Below are 11,681 nucleotides of genomic sequence, written 5' to 3'. Positions count from 1 at the left end.
AATGGAACGGCTGAAAAAAGTAAAAAAAAATAAAATAAAGAAAATTACTCAGTCACGGGTCGCCGAACTCTACTTGGTTTATAGGGGAGAGAGAAATTGGGTTAAAATATAGGCTTGTCGATGTCCACAGAATATACGTGATGGTAAATGTAAATTTAACGTTGGCTTCCAGTTTATAAACGTTTGGAAGGGAAAACTTTGTCGTGTTGGTTCCAGCAACAAACAAAAGGCTCTGGCTTCTAACTGCATCGGTTCCTTCTTTCTTGCCTATGCATTTATCCTTTTTTAATTTACAGCATTTTTGTAATATTTCTTTTATCAGTAAGTCCTCATTGAAAAATAAGCACTGAGAGATCAAAACAATTGGTTTATGTAGAATGCAAATTAAGGTAATAAAGCTTTAAGTGTGTGTTTAAGTGTCTTTGTGTTCCAACCCTCACTGTTTTCATCCGATTTACAGATGGATGACGACTCCATTTTTAATACAAGTCAGAAGAGAGAATATTCTGTTCCCCCACCTTTGCGAACCCTCCGAACTCTATCAAGTAAGAATAATGCTCACTGTGCTGCATATGAACTAGTGCTTTAGAAAAGTCAGTTAAGTAACTGTCTGGAGTTAAAAGCAAAAATCCTTGTGCCACCTTTTAACCTTTTATTTGAACTCAGATCGTCTTAAGGCACAGCGAATACCAAACCATTCTCCAGATCAAATCATGGACGCTGGCAGTTCCATTTAAAGAGCAGCATCACTACCGAACCCCCAGTGAGTCCATTGGAAACAACTACAGGCCCCGGGCTAAGGATCTGAAAATTAATCAGCTCCAGCGCAGACGACACACTCTCCATCAATCCTTGGCAAAACCAGCGGGGTCTTGTATCCTTTTGAGCTTGTCTCGCTGTGGGATTAAAAAGTGGAAGGCTTTGTAAAGCGATGTGAGACTGCAGTATTCTTTGATTTGCTATCTGATAATTTTGTACTTCTTAAGACTTGCCTGAGAAACTTCACTTCAGCATATATTTTGATCTTAATGAGGCTTTTAGTACTAACACCACCTGGAAAGAGGAAAGCAATAACCCCAAGGAGCAGGTAATTATACATTTAAGCAAACAAATTACATCAGTAACTTAACTTTAAGGTGTTCTTCTTCTTAAAACACTTGATCTAATTCACTCACCCTTTCATAGGGATGCATCTCCTCATGTATCATTTCAGGTCCAGGTCTAGAAGCTTGCCCAGACCCAGCAGGCGACCTATGAGTCCTGAAGAGCAGCTGGACATAATGCTTGAGCAAGAGAAGATGATCAGGGCCACTCAGGCAGAACCTAATGACACAGACCTGGAAGCAAGTATCACTGAATTTAGTGTGTAATTAGTCAGACGCTGATTTAAACCCCCTTTTTTAACACATGAATGACCTTGACTTTGCTGTCACAGAGGTAAATGTACTACATCAACACTGTTCCCAGCTCAGTGTTGGCCCCCCAGCCCTGCCAGCAGATGATCAACATCATGCAGCTGCTGTCTCCCAACACTAAGGATAGTAAACCCCTCCAGAGTTTGAGTGCTGCCATGGAAAAGGAAGTCAAAAGAGATTTTTACTTCAGCTTGAAGAGCGTAGGTACTAAACAGTGATAGTAATCCTCAGTGATTGCACACATCTCCACTGTTAGCATTTGTTCTATAATTAAACAGACAAAAACTAATGATTCTTTCATGATCATTTGACCAGTGGACTACATTCTCATGGACCCATTTGAATTTCATCGATTATCCATATGTCCCTCAGCGTTTTCCCAGGAGGTTTTTTCGCGCACCAGTGCCCTGTGCAACCAGCTACAGGGATGTTAAGTTGTGGCAAAGCCAGCATCTCTTTGCTGTCACTCATATTATGCTCCTACTGCAGGAGATGTGGCTAAACAGGTAATGTGTTCTTCCTGTTCACTTAGATTATACTGTTTTACTTGCAGTGCATGGGATATTTTCAGTGAAGAATTTGACTTGTAAATTGTCATACTGAGCACACAGGAAACAACCTCATGCCTCCCCCACAGCTAATTCAGCTCAGTTTCTAAGATGTAAAGCAATGTTACGCCAGATACAAAGAGAAACAGCATGAGTATTGTGGTGTGAAGCTGAATTTCTGTACTAAGATGTATTAATTAACTGACTGAACCAATTAAAAGTATAACTTTTAAAGTGTGAATTGCAAGTCATTATCTTTGATCTCCTTTCAGCTTTTCTTCCTTGAGGTTTATCAAGCTGGAGGACCTTTTTCTCCTCCAGCCTCCCCCTCCTACCATCTGAGTTTGAAGAGTTTGTCCAGAGACAGTGCCAAAGTACAAGAGACGAACTGATTCAAAAGTGAGTATTGCCAATTTAACAGACTGCCTCAAAACAGGCAGCCTGTCACTGAAACTTGTATGCTAATGTCCAGACTTAATAACTGTAGTGTAGCTTTACGTTGGCATAGAGCTGCGGTATGTGCCCAGGCAAATCCGATTGTAGGTGCTGGCTCATGTTTCAACCCTGTTCACTCCGGCAGGCACATGTCAGACTCCTTTTCAGGGATCGCTTACAGTGCCACCTTTTGGGATTCCATCGATACCTTTGTTGTATTTCAGGTTAGACCATTTAGCAGTTCTCTGGGATTTCTATCTAGAACACTGAAATATAAGCCATTGTAATCTGTAGAAATTAGCATGTGTATGTTAATTCCTTTTTTTTTTTGTCTGTCCCATTTGGTTCTTTAGCCGTCAGAATTGTTGTCTGAAGACCAACAAGGATACCAAATGGATTTATTTTGCCAAATGGATCATCATGGCATTGCCGTATTGGTCCATTTGATCAACCTTTGTTGTTATTATTTATTTTATTTTCAGTTGTTACAGATGGGACAGACATGACTGGGGGATAGGAAAGAGAGGAAGGAAAAGAAAAACAGAAGGGAAGAGGGACAGTGAGAAAGGGCACTTACAAAGACAAAGAGAAAAAGAAAAAAAAAATCTCCTGGATCACCTGTTGAGAGAAAAAGAAGAGAAAACAAGCAAAAAAACAAAAAACAAAGCAACATACTAAACACAACACCATCCCGTTAATCTAGCTAAGTGTGAACAGCAGTAAATACTAAATATTGAATGTTGTTGTGCAGCACACAGGACAGACAGCGCACAATGTGCTTTGAAGTAGCAGCTAAGAAAGGTGTAGTTTATGTCTACGTGTATGTTAATTCCTGTATGCATAACTCCTACCTGCATGGTTACCTTTGTTGTGCTGGGATTTGGTTTCTATTCCCAACCATACTTGGCAGCAGACACTATATGTCTGTCGAGTTGGGTACGCATATGATACCACTAGTAATAGGCACAATGAGCAGTGTTTGTGAATAATATATGACTAGTTGATCAGTCTATGACAAAAAGAATGTTCTTGCAAATACCCTGCAATGAAAACATGACTGGTCTCAGAGAAATTTTCCAGATCTTTTGTCTACAAAATAATTTTAAAAAGATTCTAAATTCTCAATTTAAAAAAAATAAAATAAAATCTATGGTAGTTGAAGCCCCAAAATAAAATCAATGTGATTTGCAACATTAGTATGCTGAGGAGGTATGTAAAGACGACATGAGAGATCTTAATATTTCACTCCAACTTTAATCATGGCTTCACACAACTGAACATTGAAAGTGCCAAAACCTCACCCTCTCCACACACTGGGTGTGAGTGGAACCACCTGGTGGTCCACCACGGAGTCCAGGACCCTGGGCTTAAGCAAACGACTTAGGAGGCAGAGAACTGGAAGAGGAAGCTCTCTCCTGTGAACGAGGCTGGTGTGGGCAGGCAGGAAAGGCTGAAGAAAGCTTGGGCTCCATCAGCTGAAGGGTGCTCCTAGGGGGAAAACCCAGAGTCCATTAACCCCGAATCACCCATAAGCCATGGCAGACCAAAGCTCCGAAACAAACTGGGGGCCTCTGTCAGAGGTAATGTCAGTGGGGGGGGGAACCTAAATGCGAAACCCAAGTTGACAAAAGTGCCCTGGCCACCAGTGCTGCGGTCATGGATGCCAGGGGGTCTGCCTCTGGTGGTGCGGTCAACCACGGTCAAAAGGTCCGTGAAACATTGTGATTGCGGAAGGGGACCCACCAGATCAATATGCACATGATCAAAACGTTTGCCGGGGATGAGGAACGGCTCAAGGGGCACCTTATTGTGTTTATGGAAACTTTGCATGCTGGCATGAAATGCACACTGCTGCCCATTCCTTCACAAAAACTTTACTGCGGTCAAGTGAGCCTTCACTTGAAAAGTCAGTCAAGCTTAGAATTCTTACACTGTAAGAGGTAACAATATATTTCCAAAGCATTGTCTTCTCACTGAACATTTCTGTTCAACCTGACCTTATCCCCAGCTAAATAAAATTCCTGTATTGTATTTGTGATCTGTATTTTAAAAATTTTCTTACAAGAAAATTGTTAAAGTGACATGAATATTTCACTGGATTCTTACTCTGAGTCACCCTCACTCTTCACCCTCCACCTCACAGCCCAAACAACTGTATGGTTTCAGAGAAAATTACCGGTAAAGCACACACTTCCACTCTGTTCTGTGCATTGATGAGCTGTGCCTTTTCCATGTCCAGGCATTCAGAATGGAACCAGCGGTTAGAGTTATCACACTGAATCTGTGAACAACAAATACATGAGTTTTCATAAAGACAAAGTAAATAAGTACATAAATAAAATAATTTGAATCACAGAAGCAAATACGTCGTCCTAGACAACATAAAACTATTTTTAAAACATTTTACCCAGTCAGTGATGGAGGGTCCTGGATTGGGTGGTTTCACTGTTGCACACATGACACAGTTGTCACTGTTGAATACTAATAGATAAAAAATATACATATATGTTAGTGTTCAGCAGTTTGACACAAATAAATAAATGAAACTTAAAGATGTTACAACACCTGAGGCCTCAAGTATTGTCTGCGCCAATGTCCTTTGTGCCTGGCCATCTCTTTTTAAGTTGTCAAAATGTAATTTCAGGTTTCTTTGGGAATGCTTCCATTACTGCTTTGGTCATCTGAAAAAGAAAAAAATCCAAACAAAAAAACAAAAATAGAATTAAAATGAAAACATCAGTACAGTAGGTACAGTTTCTGTTGCATGATAAAAGTTACACACAAAATGATCCTTCTCTTCTTTTTCATGAATCAGACAGACACATGAATGAATCTTAACATGTTTTTAAAGCTGTGTGAGAATGCCCTGTGCTCTATATTATGTTACATGAAGTTAAAAAAAATACTAATATGTTCTTTTAAATCTACAAATTGTTAACTCCTAGTGCTAATGTCTATCCCCTTAAGCATTGTAAGGGTATTTTTATTTTTGGAAATTGCTTGTGTCTAGTTTGGAAATACTTGTTTCAATTGTTTAAATAACTGATAACCATGGATTTTATTACCCTTTCATCTCCAACCATATGTTCAAATATAGAAACAGATGTCCTCCATAAACAGGTGAATGCCCTATTCAGATACCAATCCTTTGTAATTCATGTAAGGTGACTGTTTTCTAACAATTCTTTATTTATCTTTAGTGCAGAAAATTATATTAGAGGGCAGTCTGTGTCATGCAGTTTGAAAGCACCTGAATCGCTTTAGATAAAGGCCCTTGGTCCTGTCACTTTTCTAATGACATCACAGAGTACCTAATATTTTGTTATAATAATAAAGACGTAAATAATGCATAATTACCAGAATCTTTGGGCTACCCGGTCAGACTCTTCCTGCTCCAAAGATTTTCTTGAAGGATCGACCAAATACAGAGAGCTGTCATTGCATTTATGTACTGTGATAGATATATAGTTTTTAAAATTACAAAAATTATGAAGACCGCTAATGGAAAAACTTTTTTTAGTGTAACAAAAATGTTGCTAGTACTAACCAGACTTCCCGTGTATATTTCCAATGTGTACAAATGGTACAATGGTAGTTGTCAAAGTTCACCTGTGACATATTAGAAATTCATAACAAATCTGCAGAAATACTTTTTCCATTTATTTAAAGACATTGCAAAATTTCCAAAATCAGAAATCTCTAATATATGAAATAAAAATTTACCTTGGACAAACTTTGTCTCCTGATGATTTCTATCGCTCCAAATAAAAGAAGATCACAAAATAAAATTTTGTGATCTTCTTTTATCTGCCCCAGCTTTAACATTATGCAATAATTTTGTTTTTTTTATACTAGGAGTACATACGTCTCCTACAAGCCAGCTGTGTGGTCTAAGGGACAGGAGCTCACTGTGACGTATGATGAAGTCGTTACCTCTAATTTGAGACAGGACCACAAAGACAACTTCTGTTTCATGGTGTTTCCACAAATATGTGACCTGTGAGTCAACAACAGAATAGTAATTTGTTAGGAGTTCAAAAACTCATTCTTCTGAGAACATTCATTGTAATAGATTACAATGGTTTTAAATGTATTTTTTAAAACTAATGTACATCATGCAACAACAAAATATCTCCAGATTTTACATGATTACATAAATAAAGTCCAATAATTGAAATGCGTTTTATTTGTGATGTTAAACAAAATTAAGAAATTCAAACTTGTCTCAGTTACTCTTGTTCTTGTAAAATTAAGGCCAGTAACTTGTAAATTTTAATGTTGTACTGAAATTTGTCAGTTTTCTGTGATCTGTACTTTTCATTCATCAACAGATATATATAACAGTTAATATATAATTATAAAAATAGGTGCAAACAAAACTTGGTTTTCGAACACACAAGAGTTTTTGAATTGGAGTTGTATTTTGTAACATCACCTATGATGCAGTATCCTTTGTCAGTCCTGTTGTGTTTCTCTCAAGGTGCTCTGTCCTTTCCAGTTGAGATGGAGAATCATCTGGCACCTTGATTTGAGGGTTGTATTGAGAAGAAAATATTTTTTATTGCTGTGATCTTTTTAATTTCTTTTTTATTCCGGAAAACATTACAGTACCTTTCGCATGAATTACACTTTATTAATGCTGATATATTACACATATTTGTGGGGTGTGTTGGATTAGAAATCATAACAGCTGAAAAACAACAACATAGTTTGAATCTATTTAATGACTGCTACTTTTTGTGGACTAATTTATCATTTTATTTTATTTTAGCAGTGGATATCATGCGCACTGTTGGGTCATTTTGCAGACATGGGCCTACCAAATGAATAAGCTTCATGCAAGGTAGTTTCCCTGCTTACCGCTACTTGTCCTGTCTTTAATTTGCCATTTTTGGCAATGAAGACATCACTCTCTGCTTTGATATTACATCCACCAGTGGCAAATAGTGCCTTTGTAAGTCTGCCCATGTGAGAAAGAGTTCCATTAGCATCATTCACAATTGCAGCCATTTCGAAGGCACTGAAATCTCCTTTCCAAAATGTGACTGACACTTTCTTAGCCATGTATGTTGCAATTTTCTGGCTAACAGCTACTTGTTCCTGGCTTTCATCCTACAAAGACAGACATGTGACAATCATCAGACTCATATACGATAATAACACACAACGGTAGACATAAAATAAACGTAAAAATACCTGGTTTTAGACAATATCATGTTGTTTGAGCTGTTCCTGTTCCAAGGTTTTGACAGGAACCGTGGGAGTTGTGTCTCTGTTAACAAATAACATTTTTGAATGACTTCTTTTGTTTATTTTATAGAACGACGAAAGGATAATTGTGAGCTTAAAGAATTGAAAGTCAGGTTGTCATTTAATTCTTGAAATTAACGGAACATGAAAAAATACCTCAGTTTCCTCTTTTTTCAGTAATGGTGACACATACACAGTGTCACGGCTGGCAGACCGTGGGGATGTGGGGAAATCAGGACCCACAAAGCAGGACTCTTTGGTGCAGAAAACAGTGCGTTTATTTACAGTGCTGTGAATATTACACAATAGATCCCCGTGCGCTGCCCTGACTCCCTTGTCGTGTCTTTCTACTCCCGAAGTCCGTGCTCTGTATTTTCAGCTCCCGTGTCTCCGCACACCCCGTGCTTGCTGCCCTCTCGTTTCCATGCTCCGCCTGGGGGGGGAAATAACAGAGCAGCCGTCAGGATACACAACTACAGCTTGCATACACTCAATAGCCTTTGCTCACTAAGACAACTGACATGGAGTCTCACGCAACAATCCCACATCAGTAGGAGCTCAATCACACCCTTAAATAGCTCCCCTGACAAGGCTGATCAGCTGCAGGTGCGTGGCATCATCTTCAGGTGTGGCCAGCCACCTGGCAGGGCCACACCCACCAGGCCTGAAGGTGCCTGTAGCCCGGCCTACCGGATACAGCCGCACCCACACACAAACACCTGCCTATACATGTAAGCATGGAAACAGGGACAGCAACATAGCAGCAACCATACATATAAGATATTATACAAGTCCACAACTGCTCATGGAACCTGGGTCACTCAGACTGTGTTTGTCTTTCCATTTCTCCATGCCTGTTGAGTATACAGACATACTTTTAATGCTTACAGATTCCATCACCAGTTGTTTCTGTACATAGGCAAATATTTTCACTGGTTCTGACCTTGTTGCTCTATTTGTATAAAATATCATTTTCAGTAACAGGAAGTTGTTCATACTTTCTTTCCTGATATTTTCGTGTTTGCATATTCAAGAAGGAGGGCATCATGCATTTTTTGATATATGTTAACAAAGTCATCAAGCCGTGTCAGTCTCCTTCTCTTGATATGGATTCTTTTCATATCCTACTGGCTTTTCTCCATGATTCCCTGGGTTCTGTTGTCTTGTGTAAAATTATGTAATGTAATAGTACATTGTTTAACTCACTATCTATGTATTTCAATTTTATCTACAATTTCTGTTTCTTTTACATTTATTCTTCTCTTCATGATACCTGGTTCTTGGATTGCTGAATGTCACCATGGAGTTAATCAGGACCAGTACCATGACGTCCAAGATCCCCTGAGGAGCATCCAAATACTTCAAAAATATAAGTAACAAACAAAAGCTACTGACTGACAAATCTTTACTGATTTGTCACTTTTACAGTTATTTATAAATGACAAGTTATAAAAATAATACAAAAAATAAAATGTACCGAGCATCAGTGCTGACAACAAAGTTGCATGTGGTAGAAGGTGATTTACCAGACCTGAAATAAATTTCGGCATAAAAGAGGTTTCTGTCACCCTCACAGTCCAGTGTTGCACTGTCAACAATTTCCTGGAAATGGGTCTTCAAGGGGGCATTCTGAACATCAGTCTGTAAAACAGTTATATATATTCAGTAATATCTCAAAGCAAAAAAAAAAAAAGTTACATTAAAGTATGTACATATGAAAGTATGTTTTCATAATTATTTCATTTTTTTAACAGATGATTGAGTTTTAAAAAATACATTGTTATTTTTAATAATATAAAGTAATGAATTGATATGGGACAAAGACAAATAAACATTTATTACTAATATTACTTTACTAATAAATATAAGTTAACTTTGTAGTCCTCAGCAATCACAGTCTTTTCATCCACATCTAGGGTCCACCCTTTTTTGCATAAGGAGTTTCAGGTTGTTGTAGTACTTTGTTATATTCCTTCCACTACAAGGACTGCAAAACACTACTGCTGCACTATGGACAACCTCATCCATGTCTTTTAAGTTAGCACAACATGCAAGCAGCCCAAATAGATAGTAGTAGTTCTCAGTGTAGTTCTCTGGAATGCTGGGGAAAGAAGTAAATGGAATCACTGTTAGTAGTACCTTTAAATTAGAAATGTTATATTCTCAAAGAATTATTGATGTAAATGTGCATACTGTTTTTTACAAAGGTCCTTGGCATTTTTCATGACATGGCTCAAATACCGATGAAGAATGGGAACGTTGAATGTCTGTGATGAATGTTTGCGAGTGAGCAAGAGAAAGTTCTTCTGCAGCAGATCCTCATGACTTGTTCTGCAGGATGTGATGGAAATGGATCAGAGGAGTACTAGTGATCCATCACACATGAACATGACAGGCCTTTTGTAGGCCCGATTTACAAAAGCTCTCACCAGATCTGTCTGAAAGGCCTGCAAGAAGTATGTTACAGAGGCTGTAATATGGTCACACATGACATATGTAGCAACAGGAAGAGGAGGTGCACTTTTGGATGGGTTTCTGACAACCAACTCATACACATAGTATGGTGGCATTCCAGCACTTTCTTTTCTTACTATACTTCCAGTGGCATCAAAGTACACAATGTCGTCTTTGCATTGCTGATAAAAACTGACAAAGTTTTTTTTGACCACCTATCCAGGGTGTACTGTCACAGTTGGGACAGGCTTGAGCAACCCCTTTACCTTATATTGGATAAGCAGCTAAGAAAATGGACAAATTGACACAAATATAATTTGCGGATACAAAAAAGTATCAAAATATATTTATATGTTAATACAATTAGAACAATAGTATCTAAATATATGATCCAAAAAGAAAGCATTCTCTTACGAAAGAAGGAAAGTCAACATCTGATTGTAAAGAATTAAAAACAGTGTATCTATTAATTACAGTGTCATCAGTTCACTGTGTTTCCAGATTCTTCTTTCTGTCTAATGATGAGCTCCTGGAGATTCTGCCACAGACCAAAGACCCCCTGTGTGTCCAACCCCACCTGAAGAAGTGTTTTAAAGGCATTGCGAAGCTGGAATTTACTGAGGACATGGCGATTACTGGCATGATCTACTCTGAAAAGGAGACAGTGCCCTTGAAGATTTATCCAGCTCAAGCTAAGGTATACAGCAAAACAGTGTTAGCTAGTAACACAAAAAATGCTGTTTTGCATATTTCATATATGTAAAAAATAGATTTACATATCTAATTTACATTGTTATACTTTTTTTTTTTATTTTGCAGTTTTTCACTCCACATAGTGCAGAGGCCATATTTTGTGACTTTTTACTGTTATCGCTTTTAGGGTATGCTGGAAAAATGGTTGGTCACCTGTCCTTTTTTTCCACTAGGATATGTGAAAAGAATGAGGAAATTACTAAGATGGTCAGAGGCACCCCAGAAACTACAGAAGAGATCGTGACTGAGCTTGAAGACAGCAGAGCAAGTCTGGAAATAATCAGAAAACAGATTGAGGACCACCTTCAAACAAGGTAAGAGGCCAAACACTTTGCAATTCTGATTTCACACGAACAGTTTTTGCCTCTTGTTTTTCCCTCCTCAGCTTCTCCCAGCCATCTCACGTATTTTTTTTACACTAGAATTTGTACTTTTCAAGAGGAAGAAATGCAGCTTTACTGTCTGTTTTCCCAGCTTCTTTTTAATGTAAATACCAACAATTCAAACTGACTGCCCTGTCCCCATTCGACTGTTTCAGGGTCTTTACCTTTAACCAGAGGCTGCAAGATGTGCAGAAAGAGATTCTGGCTTTTAAGAAAAAGAAACTGATGAACATGGAGGGAATAAAGAACAATGTGAGAAATCTCACTCAAATCACTACCAACCTGGTGGATACTGTTACTGAGCTGGAGGTTAGAGAGGCTACGTTCTTACTTCCCTTAAAGTACACATGTTATCTTTTCATTCGGTAATGTAGCTTAAATAGTTTTTGTACCTGTTAAAACATAGACCTTTCTTTATCCTGTAAGGCCAGAGGGTGCTGCAC

At 38.3% G+C, this 11,681-nt stretch overlaps 1 pseudogene; it reads left to right on the top strand.

Annotated features, from left to right (window-relative positions):
- Position 1: 1 nt before the first annotated feature.
- Positions 2–11,681, top strand: part of LOC135932967 (dynein axonemal heavy chain 3-like) — a 32,975-nt pseudogene continuing 21,295 nt past the window's right edge.

This window comes from Pelmatolapia mariae, linkage group LG22 (genome assembly GCF_036321145.2).
Source record: "Pelmatolapia mariae isolate MD_Pm_ZW linkage group LG22, Pm_UMD_F_2, whole genome shotgun sequence".
Taxonomy (NCBI): domain Eukaryota; kingdom Metazoa; phylum Chordata; class Actinopteri; order Cichliformes; family Cichlidae; genus Pelmatolapia; species Pelmatolapia mariae.
Note: the sequence above shows the minus strand (reverse complement) of the source record. Positions and strands in the feature narration are given on the sequence as shown.